General features: G+C 39.2%; 1 protein-coding gene and 1 pseudogene across 1 annotated transcript in view; one reads left to right on the forward strand and one right to left on the reverse strand.

Moving 5' to 3' along the window:
* Positions 1-15,643, forward strand: part of TTC29 (tetratricopeptide repeat domain 29) — a 915,079-nt gene that overhangs the window by 596,610 nt on the left and 302,826 nt on the right. The gene's annotated exons all lie outside the window — the stretch shown is intronic.
* On the reverse strand, positions 4,909-5,749 carry LOC101035574 (uncharacterized; annotated as a pseudogene).

A 15,643-nucleotide genomic window follows, 5' to 3' on the forward strand; every position in this document is an offset into this window, starting at 1 on the left:
TCTTTATATATTTTTATACTGAGGGCTTCTACATATCTGCAAATGGAATAAGTCACAAGGACGTTATCTGTGAAAATGATGCTTATAAGACAACTTAGACCTGTGGTTACAGAATAACCTTAGCTAATCATACTTTAAAAATGATTTTGCTTCCTTTCGTGATAAATGATAGTGTCTATTCCAGAAGTAGACAATATGCAAGATGATCCTTTATGATTATTTTCTTACTCAATTTTATAGAGTTCTGCTTAATGAAGGAGAATTTTAAAAACAATCTTGAATATAAAGTGAATGTGCTCAATCAAATTAACTTGGCAAACAGGTTGAATGCAGTCAAGCAGTTATATTGAGAACTAGTTGAATTCAATTAAAGGCTATTTAGAAAGAAAATAATTGGTAATACTTTTCTCCCAAAATAAATAGTGCCAAAATTATTCTTTTTATCCCAAAAAGAATAATTAGAATCTCTAACTTTCAGAACAGTTCTTCAAAGTCCATTACTCCAAAACACATTGCTGCAGTGCCATAAATGGTATTTATTATAGTCCATGAAAGTGGACTGAACAGAAATATTGTACATTGCAGCTGAAATATGAATACGTTCCCTTAGCCAAATTTCGCTTTCATAATTTGAAAGAAGATCACTGTGCTCATGACACAGCTTTCATTTTAGACCTTTGTAGTCTAACATATAATGTATTAAATTTCTACATCTCTATTTATCTGGGCAGGATTAGGAATAAAACGTTATTAACTAAAGAACTCTGTCAATATCTCCTTATCTAACCCACTGTGACTTTGTAAGTTTCCCTTTCCTCTGCTGTCTTATTTCTAAAACAGTGACTGCCAATTCCAGTGTATCTCCAACAGAGTGCATGAGAACTGCATACACTTTAAAAGTAAAAGGGGGCAGAATACTGCTTAATGATTACATTACATTTTCTCCAAGTTTCCCTAACTTCTCAAAACGCATAAACCATCACAACAGAGTCCACTACAAGACAAACTATTTTGGTGTTTCAATTTCGGACTACATGCTGAGAATTACATTTTTCATATTTTTGGTAACAATTTCCATCTTAAAGTGCTTAGAACACTACATGTACATGCTTCTTGATGATTATCTTCCAAGTTTATAAATGGGAAAAGTAAAGAGTAAACGTGTTAGCAAAATTTGAAAGTCAGAGTTAAGGCCAAGCTTTCCCGATTCCTGGATTCTCCATGAGGCCTATCCTGGTGATTCAATTGCCTCTTCAATCCTCTTCACTCATGGAGAACATATTGTTTCCTCTTTTTCATAAATAATCACAGAACTATATTTAGTATTAAGTTAAAGAATTTTCATTGGATAAAGAAAATGTGGCACATATACACCATGGAATACTATGCAGCCATAAAAAAGGATGAGTTCATGTCCTTTTCAGGGACATGGATGAATCTGGAAACCATCATTCTCAACAAACCAGTACAAGAACAGAAGACCAGACACCACATGTTCTCACTCATAGGTGGGTGTTGAACAATAACACATGGACACAGGGAGGGGAACATCACACACTGGGGTATTTTGTGAGGTGGGGGGCTAGGAGAGGGATAGTGAGGGGTGGAGGTTGGGAGGGATAACATTGGGAGAAATACTTGATGTAGGTGATGGGGGGATGGAGGCAGCAAACCACCATGGCCTGTGTGTACCTATGCAAGAATCCTGCAAGATCTGCACATGTACCCCAGAACTTAAAGTATAATACTAAAAAATTAAAATAATTTCCAGCATAATAGCCCATAATTACTACAGAGTTAATTTTTCGAAGTGAAGATGAACATACCATGCTTTTCTCTAGATATTTTTTCTGTATTTGATAATCACATCAAATGATGCATATATCACAAATTTGATTAAGTTCACTCACAGTAAACAGCAACAATGGGTGCGTGCAGCTCTGGGTTGAAAGCATTGTAAAAGCCAGCAGCTGTTCTATGTAAGGGGCTAATTATGCATAATGAGTGTCTAATTTGAGAGCACCACAAAGCACATTTCATCTGAAAACCAAAGAAATTGATGTGACATGCTCAAGTATCTCTTATGAATTTGTTGATTGACCTTACTAAGTCAAAGGATGAGGAGTGAGTGAGCAGCTCTCTCTAGTCTTGGCTCAGGAACCAGAAAAGAGAGTAATTTTTCCTTTGGGAAGGACTTATGATCCATGCAACCTGCTGAATGATACTGAGTACCTTACTATTAAGATAGGAATGTCTTAGTTCAGCACTGAAGTGCTGGTATTGGCATTGAAGGCTATGTGTGCCCTTCCTCAATTTACCTGCAAAATATAAAGGTGCTTGGTGGTGTCAACATGAGGGCAAATTCAGGAAGTCAACCAGAAACTTCTCCTTTAACAACTTGCCTTGTATTTATGAAATATCATGGTTGAAGTCTATCTGATAACATAAATATTTAAAGCCTGACAAATATAAAACACTACTGATTCTGCTACCTTCTTTAAATTTTATACGTTATTTCAAAGAAGCAGCATCTATTTGTACTTGCTTTCTCACATTCTAAGGCAGGCAACATTGAGCCATTTACTGCTCGAGAATCCACAGAGGCCGATCTGCGTTGCACTGTCCTCCATAGATACTTGGCTCTGTGAAGCATTTCCATCCTGCTTATTATTCTATCCAAAATGTCTGTCCCAACACCTGGCACATAGTTGGCAATGAAGGAATATGCCTCAGACACATAGAAATAGAACAATTATGGTTATCCAAATGCTTTGAGCTTGAGCGCTGTCTAGGTAATTGGGTGGACAATTTTTTACAGTTTTCATTTTTTTCTAATCGTTTTGTCCTTTAGGTGTTGAACCAGTAATCTTTGTACTGGGTTTCAAGAAAATCTTTGTTGACGTTTGAACCACAGCTTTGTCGTGGTTCTTAAATGTTTATATTGTATTTCTAAGAAGTTGTTTGAGGCAAATTAACTGTATGTGCGTAGGTTATCTTTTTAAAAACTCTTCAGTGTGAATTGTATCTTATTATAAAATGGACGCAAATCTTCAAAACAAGTTTACACTTCATATAGCATTGATAATCTTCAGGTGAATACTTAGTGATCATTTGAAAAGCTCACCGTTGATGGTAGAAAATTTACTTTAATGAATTAAGTATCTGGGATTATTCTTTGAAAACAGATGACCATAATTTTTTTAAAGAAGAGTGACTTACTTTGTCTTATTCTTAAGTAAAGTGTGCCAATTAAACCTGTGTGGCCTATATAAATGAAATTAATAACTAAATAGAATAAATAGGTTTAACTAATGTGATAGTGGTGATATAATGTACTTTAGGTGATATAATGTACTATATTACACATGGTGAGGTGAGACCCTTACTTAGAGGGTTGAATCATTGAGACTGATGTACTATCACCAGATAAATAATATGACCATTTAGAGGGAAAATGCATACTTTTGAATCAGACTTTGGCTCGTATCCCAAGGTATTTAAACCCTCTGACTTCAGGTTCTTTGTCTTTAAAACATTCTCTTTGAAGAATTGTTTTATTAGACGAGGAAATGAATATAAACTCTCTAGCATCACACCCAATAACAGATAATAGGTCTGGATTTCATGTTGACTCCTTCCCTTCTCTTTATAGCAGTATATAGATGACTGTTAGATTCAGATTGAGAATTTGAGTGAAAGAATTCTTAACAACACATTAAAGTATTAACTTCACTGTAACCTGTGAATTATGCATCATTTTGCCGTTTTTACTTATCACTTTAGAAGTCCTATCATCTGCTTATTTGATCTATAATCTCTTCATAAAACAAATAAACTGGCTCTTGCCTTAAATCCAAATTGCCCTCATCATCCAAATTAAGCATAGACACATAGACGGAGATTTATAGCAAGAACAGAAATGGTTACTTAAAGGAAATCAACATGAAACATTGAACTCAACAGGCCATATTAAGCCCACATTAAATCCACCTGAGCTGCACTCTTCTCTTGACAGGGTAATTGTTAAGGGGGACCAGTGATGCTGAAGGGTGAAGTGACTGCACAGATGGTGGGAGGGTGGAAGACAGGTGTTTGAATAGACACAACCTTCTCACTAGGTCTGTCCAACTCAGTGATTCTCAATGTATTTTTTCTTGCCCTGCAAGTTCCATTTGTATTCTTAGTGGTTTTGCAGATGGTGACTGAGTAAACAGATATAAACGGCAGTAAAGTGTGTTTAAATATTAAACATGACATTGACATGGGCTGATCTAGCCTTTGGAAAGATGATTGTGTACAAGGTGTCTTTTTGTGATGACAGGCCCTAAGTGTTTAATGACACCAGTGGCCATGAATCCTGAAAGCTATAAGCAGGCTTGGCTACCAGAAGAGAATCATCAAATCATAAGAATTATATGTGATCCCTTATGTTAGAGTTAACTGTGCACTGTCTTTCCTAGTCCCTATCACCATAGAAGGGAACAAGCATGTGTAATAGGTCAGCTTATGTCAGTATCTTTACAATAACATATAGAAATAGAGGAAGACAACAGGAAGCTCCATTATGCTGAATCTGGCCTTGGCAGAGATCACTCCAAACTGGCAGCATTTAGTCAAAAGTCCTTGAGCTAGCCATCTCGGAATGTTAGAAGTTAGTCACTGTACTAAGTAAGAAGTACAGATTCTGGACTCCGTTGTTTCAGAATAAAGCAAAAGGGACAGGTACCTCGTCTGAAGAGGACTGCAATTGCATCCTAAACTCCATTAGGAAAGGATAATATGAGCCTTGCTGTGGAGAAAGTCAAGTTGGTAGAGAACCAAAGCTAGTGATGCTTCTCTTTGACCCTAACCACATTGTGACCTTCAGTAAAATTCCATCTTAACAGAAAAGTACTACAAATTCCCACCCTACAGCAGCCAGATGAAAAGAGGTTGTGGACACTGAGCATCACATTACTTTCATGGGGGACAAAGGAAGTACTGTTCTGCACACAGCACTCATAGGCTCACTGTCTCCATCCCTCTCATCAGTGCTTCAGCACTGAGCCCGGTCAGAATGGTAACACGTGGGAGAAGCAGAAGGGCTTCTCTCTCTTCTCTCTACAAATACATGTATAGGAGGTGTTGCAGGTGTTCTACCTGAGCAGCTTCCTTGGGATTGTAAACAAGTTTAGGATGTTGGAAATGAGAATCATATTTACTTATATATACAATATATTGAGTGCTTGTCAGCTGATAGGGCCCACGGCAGGCAGTGGGGACAGAGGGATGTGCAAGATGGACATGGCCTCTGTCTTTATAGGACTTAGAGCCAACTGGAGGTCATAGCACACAAACAATCACACAAATAAGTATTAAAGTATAATTATGTGAATTGATGTGTATAGAAGAAGTAAAATTTATGGAGAGCACACACCACAGAGTGACCTGGCCTAGGTGGGGAGTCAGGAAAACTTCTCTGAGGAAAACAGTGTCTATGCTGAAACAGAAAGCATGAGTATTGATTAGCCAGACAAAGAATAGGGAAGAGTGTTTTAGTTTTGGGGCAGAACAAACATGAAGTCCCTGGGATGGGAAGTCATTTGCACATGTGAGGAGAAAAATGAAGGTCAGCTCAGACAAACAGAAAGATGAGATTTGCAAGGGCAAGACTGTGTAATTCCTTGTGGTAATGCATCCCTTGTGCAATGGGAAACTGTTGAAAAGTCTAAATAGAGATAGTGGTGTTATTTTTAAAAGTTCGTTTTAGACATTATGAGTAACTAGAAAGATCAAAGGTAGAGGTGGAAAAGGGGGCTAAGAGACTACTGTAACAATGCAAGTATAAAAACGCTGGTGACTTGGACCAGGCTGGTGTGATGTGAATGCAGAGAGACATAAGCACATATGTTAATTGGCTTTTCCCTAAATCCTACCTGGGCCATGTCCTTTTTCACAGCTAATTAGGCCAAAGCATTTAAATCATATCTTACTTTCCAGGAAAGAATTGCTTCCCTTTCTGTAAATGGGCACAGCAGTACTTGTATTGTCAAGAATAATGCTTAGTTCAGCCAGTCACCATCAGGAAGATTCCAACAGTGTCAGGCTAATTCATGTACTGGATGATACTGGATTCAAAGTGAAGCTATAGTGCTTCTACCCCTTGATAAGCTTTCCTCTACATGGTACACTGAGATAAATGGTTGCAGGTAATTAATAAGATTACAACTGTAATTTAATATGATTAAATGAAGCACCAAGGTGTACCAGAAGTGATTTAAACCATCAGAATTGTAAATGAACAATCTGCATTTTATTTAGACCAACAATCTTTCCTTATCCAGGTAACTGACAATGGCGACCCCATGTCTTAATCCATTTGCTTCCCATCTCTTTTTCCTAGGCCACTCTTGTCTGCTGGGCTTTCTGCTGCCTGGTGGAATCCTCTGTGTTGCACCAATCTCTTGTCATGCCAATTTCCCTGTTACTAGCTCCCTGCTTTTGCTTTGTATTTCCTCCCCTTATCCTGTTTGCTTGGGTAGCTCTTTTTCTCTCCCATTTTCTTTGACCTGTCACTTCTCTTCAGCTGCCACACACTACACTGATTTCTTGCTCTCTCCTTCAGTTAGTTAGTTGCTCTTTTTTTTCTGTTCTGCTCTCACTGATGGTATATCTTAGGAAAATCTTCTACTTTACACAGGACAGAGGGAAGTTAGGTTCCCAACTTATTTCATCAGGATAAAGCCTGCATCTCTACTAAATTCAGGAGAAGCTGATTGGATGAGCCAGAGAGCTCTTGCCTACTCTGGGAAACAAAAACATATGACATAACAAGGGGTTTATTAAGGTTTTGTCAGCGCCAGATTTTTTTTTTCCCAAGAGGTGAGCTTTGAGACTTGAGTTTACCCCTAAAATTTGTTACTCTAGTAACAAACTTACACATTTGTTACTAGATAGAGGTAAATAGCACAAATTGTATATACTGATATCATTACACATGCATCAGATTATGAAATAATCACACAGTCAGATCAGTGCTTGTCAAATTTTAGAACTGGAAGAAACATTAGACAAATTTGAATAGTATGTTAATAGGAAAGAGTAATTAGGCATCACCTACTAAGAGGAGACCTTATGGCAATGAAATTGAGGATAGGTTCTCTTTCATGGGATGAAGATAAACAAACAATTTGAAGGAAATGGAGAATGGCTTGGCTATCCATGAGGCCTGTGGGAAGAAGATGACAGGGGAAAAGGCCATCAGCATGAGACAGAAAAAAATACAAGTGTTACCCACTTTGTATCTGGGCATATGGGGGTGCTGAACCAAGTAGGTGAGGCTGTGGCATCAGAGACTATGTTTACCCACTCATGAACTTTAGTGGTCAAATCCCAAAAGTCACAGGAAAAGGATTATGAGGACTTGAGGTCATTTATGCACTCATTTATTCATTCATTGAACAAATAATTATTAAGCCCTTATTATGTGCTAGGCACTGTTCTTGCAATGAGAATACAGTAGTAAACAAAGCAAAATCTCTGTTGTTAAGAAGGTTACATTCTTGTGTAGGAGACAGATAATAAACCCCAAGCAAATAAATGTACTACTACTACTAATAATAATGTTTGACATTTATATCATGCTTACAGTTGGCTAAAGATTCTTCTTATTGTTTTACCTGCACTAACTCCCTTGATACATCCCTCTTTTAAGGTAGGTATTATCATAATTCCCATTTTACAGATGAGGCGCGAACAGGTGAAATGCCTTGCTTAAAGGTCACATGGCCCTATGTGGTAGAGCTATGTAATGTCAGTGATAAATATCATGAAGAAAAAGAAATATCAGTACATGCCATCTACAAATCTGACCAATGGAAGTAGAGTATTTAGAGCAGGCGCCCCCAAACTACGGCCCGTGGGCTGCATGCATCCCCCTGAGGCCATTTATCCGGCCCCCCGCCACACTTCAGGAAGGGGCACCTCTTTCATTGGTGGTCAGTGAGAGGAGCACAGTATGTGGCGGCCCTCCAACGGTCTGAGGGACAGTGAACTAGCCCCCTGTGTAAAAAGTTTGGGGATGCCTGATTTAGAGTAATAAGAAAATCTTTGAAATCTGAAATCTTGGATTAGTGTACTACATCCAAGCTCTCTGATGTTAAATAAATTACATAATTCATTTTGGGCCTCAGATTTCTCATCTGTAAAATGGGGACTAAAGACCTCGTTAAGGAGTTTCTGAAAGCATAAAATAAGATTAAATTATATAATGATTATAAAGATTGAGCACAGCCCTGACATAGGACATCATATGTATATTTTATATATATATATATCATACATATTTTATATATTTATCTATGTATGTGTTTCAAAATTAAACAATAGGGCTTGAAGCTCAGCAACAGCAAAAATAAAATGAGAAGACAAATTTTCTGTGGCTGTATGTTTCTTGGACAAAATTTATTAACTCAGAGGACTAAGAAGGAATGTAAGAGACTCAGATTTCTCCAAGGGGAATGGACTCTTTCAAGAAATGATTATTTTCAGTAGACATGCAAAGGCAGAGGCTCCCTGAGGAGCTCAGACTCTCTAGTAAAGAACAGTGGAGCAGTTGGAGAGATGTTGAGCGCTAGGGTTTAGCAGGACTTTACATAACCCGTAACCACGGGGGAAGCCCTGAAGTTGGAATGCATTACACAGGCCCTGTTGGTCATAGAATGCAGGACTGAAAGTAAAAGAGCTAGGCCAGCCTGAAGCCTTATTACTGAAAGACATTTCACCTGGCAATGTATAGGTGGCTCCTTATACAGATCTAAAAGAGGAGAACGTGGCCAGAAGCAATGACATCTGATTTCATTAGAAACCTTATACAACCTACTAATGCTCCCTTTTCCAGTAGGCATCTAGATGATATCTTTCTTTTTTTTTTTTTTTTTTTGAGATGGAGTTTCGCTCTTGTTACCCAGGCTGGAGTGCAATGGCACGATCTCGGCTCACCACAACTTCTGCCTCCTGGGTTCAGGCAATTCTCCTGCTTCAGCCTCCTGAGTAGCTGGGACTACAGGCACGCGCCACCATGCCCAGCTCATTTTTTGTATTTTTAGTAGAGACGGGGTTTCACCATGTTTACCAGGATGGTCTCAATCTCTTGACCTCGTGATCCACCTGCCTCGGCCTCCCAAAGTGCTGGGATTACAGGCTTGAGCCACTGCGCCGGGCCGATGATATTTTTCATTATTGTAAAATGAAAAAAAAAATTAGTTGTCACAAATATGTTTCTCAGTTTTTTTCTGCTTCCTATAATCATGTTCTTTGCTGATCAGACATTTACACTTCATTGTTAACATTCTGAGATGTGGCCAAGTTCATTCAAAGGATAGCTCTGAGAGAGCGTTATTTTGGGTTTGTTGGTTGGTATATTCAAAAAACATAAGCCTCATGATTCCAGAGTAATTTTCTTGTCAATCCCAAAGACTTTAGGAACCATGACTTCTGACCAAGGTTAACACAGAATAAAAGTTTGGTGCCAGTGTTAAGATGTATATTGGCCTTGTGGTCAATGCTCATGGCTGGAAAATGAAGAAGAATGGATTTTATACTGAATTTTGCCAGTATTTTCTTCTAACACTTTTGGAAATCTAGCTAGCCTGTTTAGACATCCCTTTTTCAGTGGTAAATGAGAATAATAAGAGTCCATAATACTGGTGTGTTAGACAGTGATGTAGCTTCAAAAGAATTTATCTCTACTTTGCATAGGGATAGTCAATCAAAGGAAAATAAATTTATGCAATAACTTTATAGGGACAGAAAGCAGAGAGTACAATGTAAGCTTTATATTATATAATAAAATGTAAATTTTGAACACATGTAGTATCCTTAATGAAACTTAAAAAAAATACTCTTTCAGACTACTTTTGATATAATATAGCATACTTGAGAAGTGTCCTAGGAGAAAGTGCAAGGGAAAATAAACTCTAGATATTTATCATATCAATATTAACACATTTCAATGGAATGCCTAAGAACGTGTGACCTTTTGTTGAATACCTAAAAAATGATTGCTGGTGATACACATTAGTGGAATCTACCTTGCTCTATTCTTCTTGGTCTACCAGATACCCATTGGCCATTTCTGAGCTTTTCTAAAAGACCCAAAACTGGAGATCCTAATTGCTTTATTGGCCTTCAGATTTTCACTAGATTTGATCAAATTCCTAACCTAGAATATAAATTTTCTGAGACAAACAACCTGGAGTGACTTTCACTACTGAAACTTAAAGTTTGGTGTTAGCTGTACACATAAGGAGCTTATCTATAAATATGTGTAAGTATATTCATGAGCAACCCCAATGTGAGCAATCAGCACTGTCGTTTTTTATTTGAAAGATACTGTCTTTTAAGTGTGAAGTCATGCTGACATATAATGAATAGAGTATCAGTGTTTGCTAGAGTGTTCTGAATCGTGGGCCCCTCAGAGCAGTGACAATTAGAGATTTAAAATGGCAAACAATGAAAAAAGGAAGAAGGTTAAGAAAGACGGCTTCAGGGAGGCCATGCTGTAAACCTGAAGAGTGCTTTCAGTAAAATTGGGAGAGTGGTCTTTGTGGAAATACACATATTCATAGCTCTGGATAGAATGGATAGATGGACTTGTAGGCAACATTTGAACAAAAAGTATTGCCTGTTTAGTATAAAAAAGTCAGTTTCATATTGACTACGTTTTTTTCAAACTTTTTCTGCTGTTTCTGAGCAACTCAAAAGGATTAGGACATGATTCTATGTCTGGAAAATCCCATAGTTTCAGCCCCAAAACTCCTTAAGATGATAAACAACTTCAACAAACTTTCAGGATACAAAATCAATATGCAAAAATTAGTAGCACTCCTATACACGAACAGCAGCAAAGCTGACAGCCAAATCAGGAATGTAATCCCATTCACAGTCACCACAAAAATAATAAATACCTAGGAATTCAGCTAACCAGGGAGGTAAAAGATCTCTATGATGAGAATTACAAAACATCGCTGAAGGAATCAGAGATGACACAAACAAATGGAAAAACATCGCATGCTTATGAATAGGAAGAATCAATATCATTAAAATGGCCATACTGCCCAAAGCTATTTACATATTTTATTCTCTTCCTATCAAACCATCAATGACATTCTTCACAGAATAGAAAAAAACTATTTTAAAATTCATTGGAACCAAAAAAGAGCCCAGATAGCCAAGGCAATCCTAAGCAAAGAGAACCAAGCAGGTGGCATCACATTACCTGACTTCAAACTATACTACAGGGCTGCAGTAACCAAAACAACATGGTACTATATTGTACTGTACAAAAACAGGCACATAGACCTGTTGTCTATATACAACAAGAGTAGAATGGAACACAGTAGAGAGCTCAGAAACATGGCTGCACACCTACAACCATTTGATTTTCAACAAAACTGACAATAACAAACAATGAGGAAAGGATTCCCTAGTCAATAAACTGGCTAGCCATATGCAGAAGATTGAAACTGGACCCTTTCCTTACACCATATACTAAAATCAACTCAAGGTGGATCAAAGACTTGAATGTAAAACCCAAAACTATTAAAACCCTGGAAGACAACTTAGGCAATACCATTCTGGACATAAGGACTGGCAAAAATTTTATGATGAAGATACCAAAAGCAATTCCAACAAAAAGCCAGAATTGGCAGATAGGATCTAATTAAACTAAGGAGCTTCTGCACAGCAAAGGAAACTATCAACAGAGTAAATAGGCAACCTACAGAATAGGAGAAAATTTTTGCAATCTATCCATCGGACAAAGGTCTAATATCCAGAATTCCAGACCACAGGCTGGTACTGAGAAATGCAGTAGCAAACAAAGGTCCTGCCATCCTTTCTTCTCAGTAGAGGTATTGCTGTTGTCTAGGTTTTCAGAGGGCCTTAGCCCACCTACCTGCTCTCATGCTCAGCAAGAGAGAGATAGACATGACCTGCCTTCTAGCCAGAAGCCTGTGGCCTCCCAGCAGCAGCAGTGTCTGGGTCACCACCTGTGGGGGTCTGTCCTGCAGACCCTGACTCAGCGACGGATGAATAAAGCACACTGGCACACAAATATTATGCTTTGCCAGTTTGGCTGAGGGTCCATGGCCACTTACAGATCCCTGGAGAGTGCTGTAAACAGATAGCAGCTGCCAGCCCCCACCAGCCAGTGAGACTTGCATTTATTTATTTAATTGATAAGGGCTTGAGTCAACATCACTAGAGGTTAAAGATTAAAGGACAGATTCTGATGCCCAAAGCAAACACGATTAGTGAGTAATATCCCTGGTTGACATCCCCCCAAGAAGGCCATCCGGCTGAAAGTTTAGTTTTAAGACTACATGAGTAAACAAGCTAGCTAGGTAAACTATTCACATTCCTTTTTCTTTGCGCCCTAATCTTTCAGGCTACTGCAAAAAGACTCTGGTTCTCTTCAGCCAATAACTATAGAAAAAACCCTTAGGCCTTCCAAAAGGGTTTGAGACTATATTCTATGACTTTCTCTAATATTTTTCCCTTAATATTTTTGCCACCACCCTGAGTGAATTCCCATACAGCAGTATGCATGGTGGCTCATGTGGGAAGATTGGGCCAAGGAAGCCAGATGTGAGCCTTTTCTAGTCCTTCTTCACTGATAGCAGTGCTCCATGTGCTGCTCTCCTGCTCACAGTTGATCTGTTTCTCTCTCAGGACTGAGATGATGATGTAAAGAAGTATTCACAAGGCAGTATGCACAACAGTCAAGAGACAGATGTCTTTAAACAAAGAAGACTGCTGTCCATACATGTTTCACTAGGACCTGTGCTGTGTCCTGGGGCTACACTGCCTCGATTCCAAGCCTGATTTTGCATGCATGACTTGAGGCTTTGGATAATTTGCTTAAACTCATTGTAACTCAGTTTTTTCTTTGTAAATTGATACTTCATCATGCAACAACTGTTTGTTGTGGTAATTCTTTGGGAAGCGTACTATTTTGGGGGCTAGGATAGAGCCATCAACAAACCAGATAACATTCCCTGCCACTGTGCAATGTTAAGTTCTAGAGGGGTTATAAGCAATGCACACATACATAAATGTCTTCAGGGAGATAAGAGCCGTCCAGAAAAATAAAAGATGGCAAGGGAATAAAAGTGTGGTAGAGTATTTTCACTATCAGAACAGTGTTCACTGAGGAGGTGACATTTGACCAGAGGTCAGAATGCCATGAGAAGTAACCCACGCTTATACCTGGGGGAATGGTGTTTCTATTAGAGGAAAGTTCAGGTAAAAATACCATGAAGCTAAAGTATGCCTGAAATAATAATATGATGTATTAAATACAGTTATTTAATGCATGATATTAAGTGAGTCAGTTCTTTAAGGTAGATCCTGGTAGATAAATATTTCTTGGTTAATGTTAGGTATTAGTATTATCAGCATGCTTCATACGTTCTGGCCCAGCTGGTCCACTTCTGCACCAGACCTGAGGCCTCCCTGGTGTTTGGGGACACTGCCACCTGCTGCTGCTTGTTGGTAAACGATTGAATGTGAGTAGCATGTTGAGAAGCTGATGAGGAGTCTGATCTTTTGCCTTTTGTGTCCCTGTATCTTGGCTGCTTCTGGCTATTTACTCAGCTCCTTAATTCAACTCTGTTTTCTGCTTTATATGATATTTCTACCATTAGTACTGCCTATGTCACCTGCCAAATCTCGTCTTACCTTCCAACACAGTGCCTGGGATCCAGGACAATCATCTTATAGGGAGATGTCTTTAAACACAGAAGACTGCTCTCCATACCTGCTTCACTAGGGCTTGTGCTTTTGTCAAATGGCCATCTCTGTCTCTGAGCCTAAGAAATCATGGAGAAAAACAAAGATGCTGAGTTATGGTGGCATCCATCAGACCACTCAGCAACTCAGTGGGGGCTCTAGTAGTGGAATGAAAGAAAAACAGACTAACTCCCCCAGAGCTACCACTGCTTCAATGCATTCACTGTTTGTTAAGGCTGGGACCTGCTGCCACAGACCCATGGCCTTCTGAAAGAAGCTCTGTTGAATGCATTTGTAATTTGCCACAAAGAAATTATACTTTCACATGTTTACAACCTTGTCCATATCTGGGAAAGTGACAAGTAGAAAGTTGTCCTTCTAGTCCTTTGTGAAGGTCTGTCTTTGGTCTGTCTGTGCACACAATAGTGCTGTTTTGTAGATGCAGAAGCCTGGGTACCTACAGGATTTGCCTAGTGAATATATCTTATACACCTTCTGGTCTATCACACTTACATAATCCCCTAATATAATATAGTCAATAACAATAACATCAACTACAATAGACATTTACCTGGGAGCCTATTAAAAAGCTAGATGTTGACTGGGCATGGTGGCTCATGCCTATAATCCAAGCACGTTAGGAGGCCAAGGCAGGAGGATCATTTGAGGCCAGGAGTTTGAGACCAGCCTGGACAACATGGCAAAACCCTGTCTCTACTAATAATACAAAAATTAGCCAAGTGTGGTGGCAGGTGCCTGTAATCCCAGATACTCAGGAGGCTGAGATCTGGGAATCACTTAAACCCAGGAGGCAGAGGTTTCAGTGAGCTGAGATTGTGCCACTGCACTCCAGCCTGGGTGGGCAACAGAATGAGACCCTGTTTAAAAAAAAAAGCCAAATATTTTGCTAAAAACTTCTTATTTGTTATTTCATTTCAACCTTGCAGCAATACCCCATACATCAGCAGGTTGTAAGATCACACCTCCCATGAATACGCAAACACGATAATCTAGGTCTCCTTCCCTTATTATTATCAGAGGTCCAGTGTCTTCTCCAGTTTCCCTTTCATGAATTTCTTGTAACCCTTGGGAAATTCTTGCTGTCCCTAAGCCTGGCTGTCTATGGAATGTTGGTTTGAGTTGTCTCTGCTGCTCAGCTCATCTGAAGGTCTCCTCTTCCTGTCCAGAGACTCTTTTCATTCAGGCATCAGCTGCTCTTCTCCTGGCACAGCTTTGTCTCAAGTGCAGGCTCAGATTGGTGCCTGTATTTTCCTACAGTGATAAGGAAGATTGAGCTGTAATGTGTGAGACACATTACTTTGGGGAACAGAATGAATTAATGCACAGAGGACTTAAAGCTGGTTATTAGGTATAGTTACTGTGTGAGTCCTCAGGCTCAAGCCCCTTCTAAAGCCCCAGCCTGCAGTGCATAGAGCTTTTAGCTCTCTCCTTCCAACATGTTGCAGGGGTCAATTTAAAGTGCTGGCAATTGGATATCCTTGCAAATATCTCTTACATTTTGAGTCCAAACTTCTTTTTTCTCCAGTCCTAAACAGAGAGGCATTTATTCCATATTATGTAAAATCTTACCCTTGGGCTCTCATTTTCCACCTCTCAATGGGGAGTAATCTCATCTCTATCCACAGGGCCTTGCCCAAAGGCCCCCGATACATGAAAAACACCACAAACCAACATATGGGGACATTTCTCAATTTCTGAGTGATTTCCTGTTGACTCAGTGCACATATGAGGCCTAAATAGAGCTCTCCAAATTGAGCCTTGGCATTCCCAGACCAGTCCCTTACAGACACGAGGCTAAGACCGGCTGCCACACCCTCCCTGACATCTTTCAGCCTCTGCTCCCAGCCTCCAT

The sequence above is a fragment of the Saimiri boliviensis genome, chromosome 3, assembly GCF_048565385.1.
Source record: "Saimiri boliviensis isolate mSaiBol1 chromosome 3, mSaiBol1.pri, whole genome shotgun sequence".
Lineage (NCBI taxonomy): Eukaryota > Metazoa > Chordata > Mammalia > Primates > Cebidae > Saimiri > Saimiri boliviensis.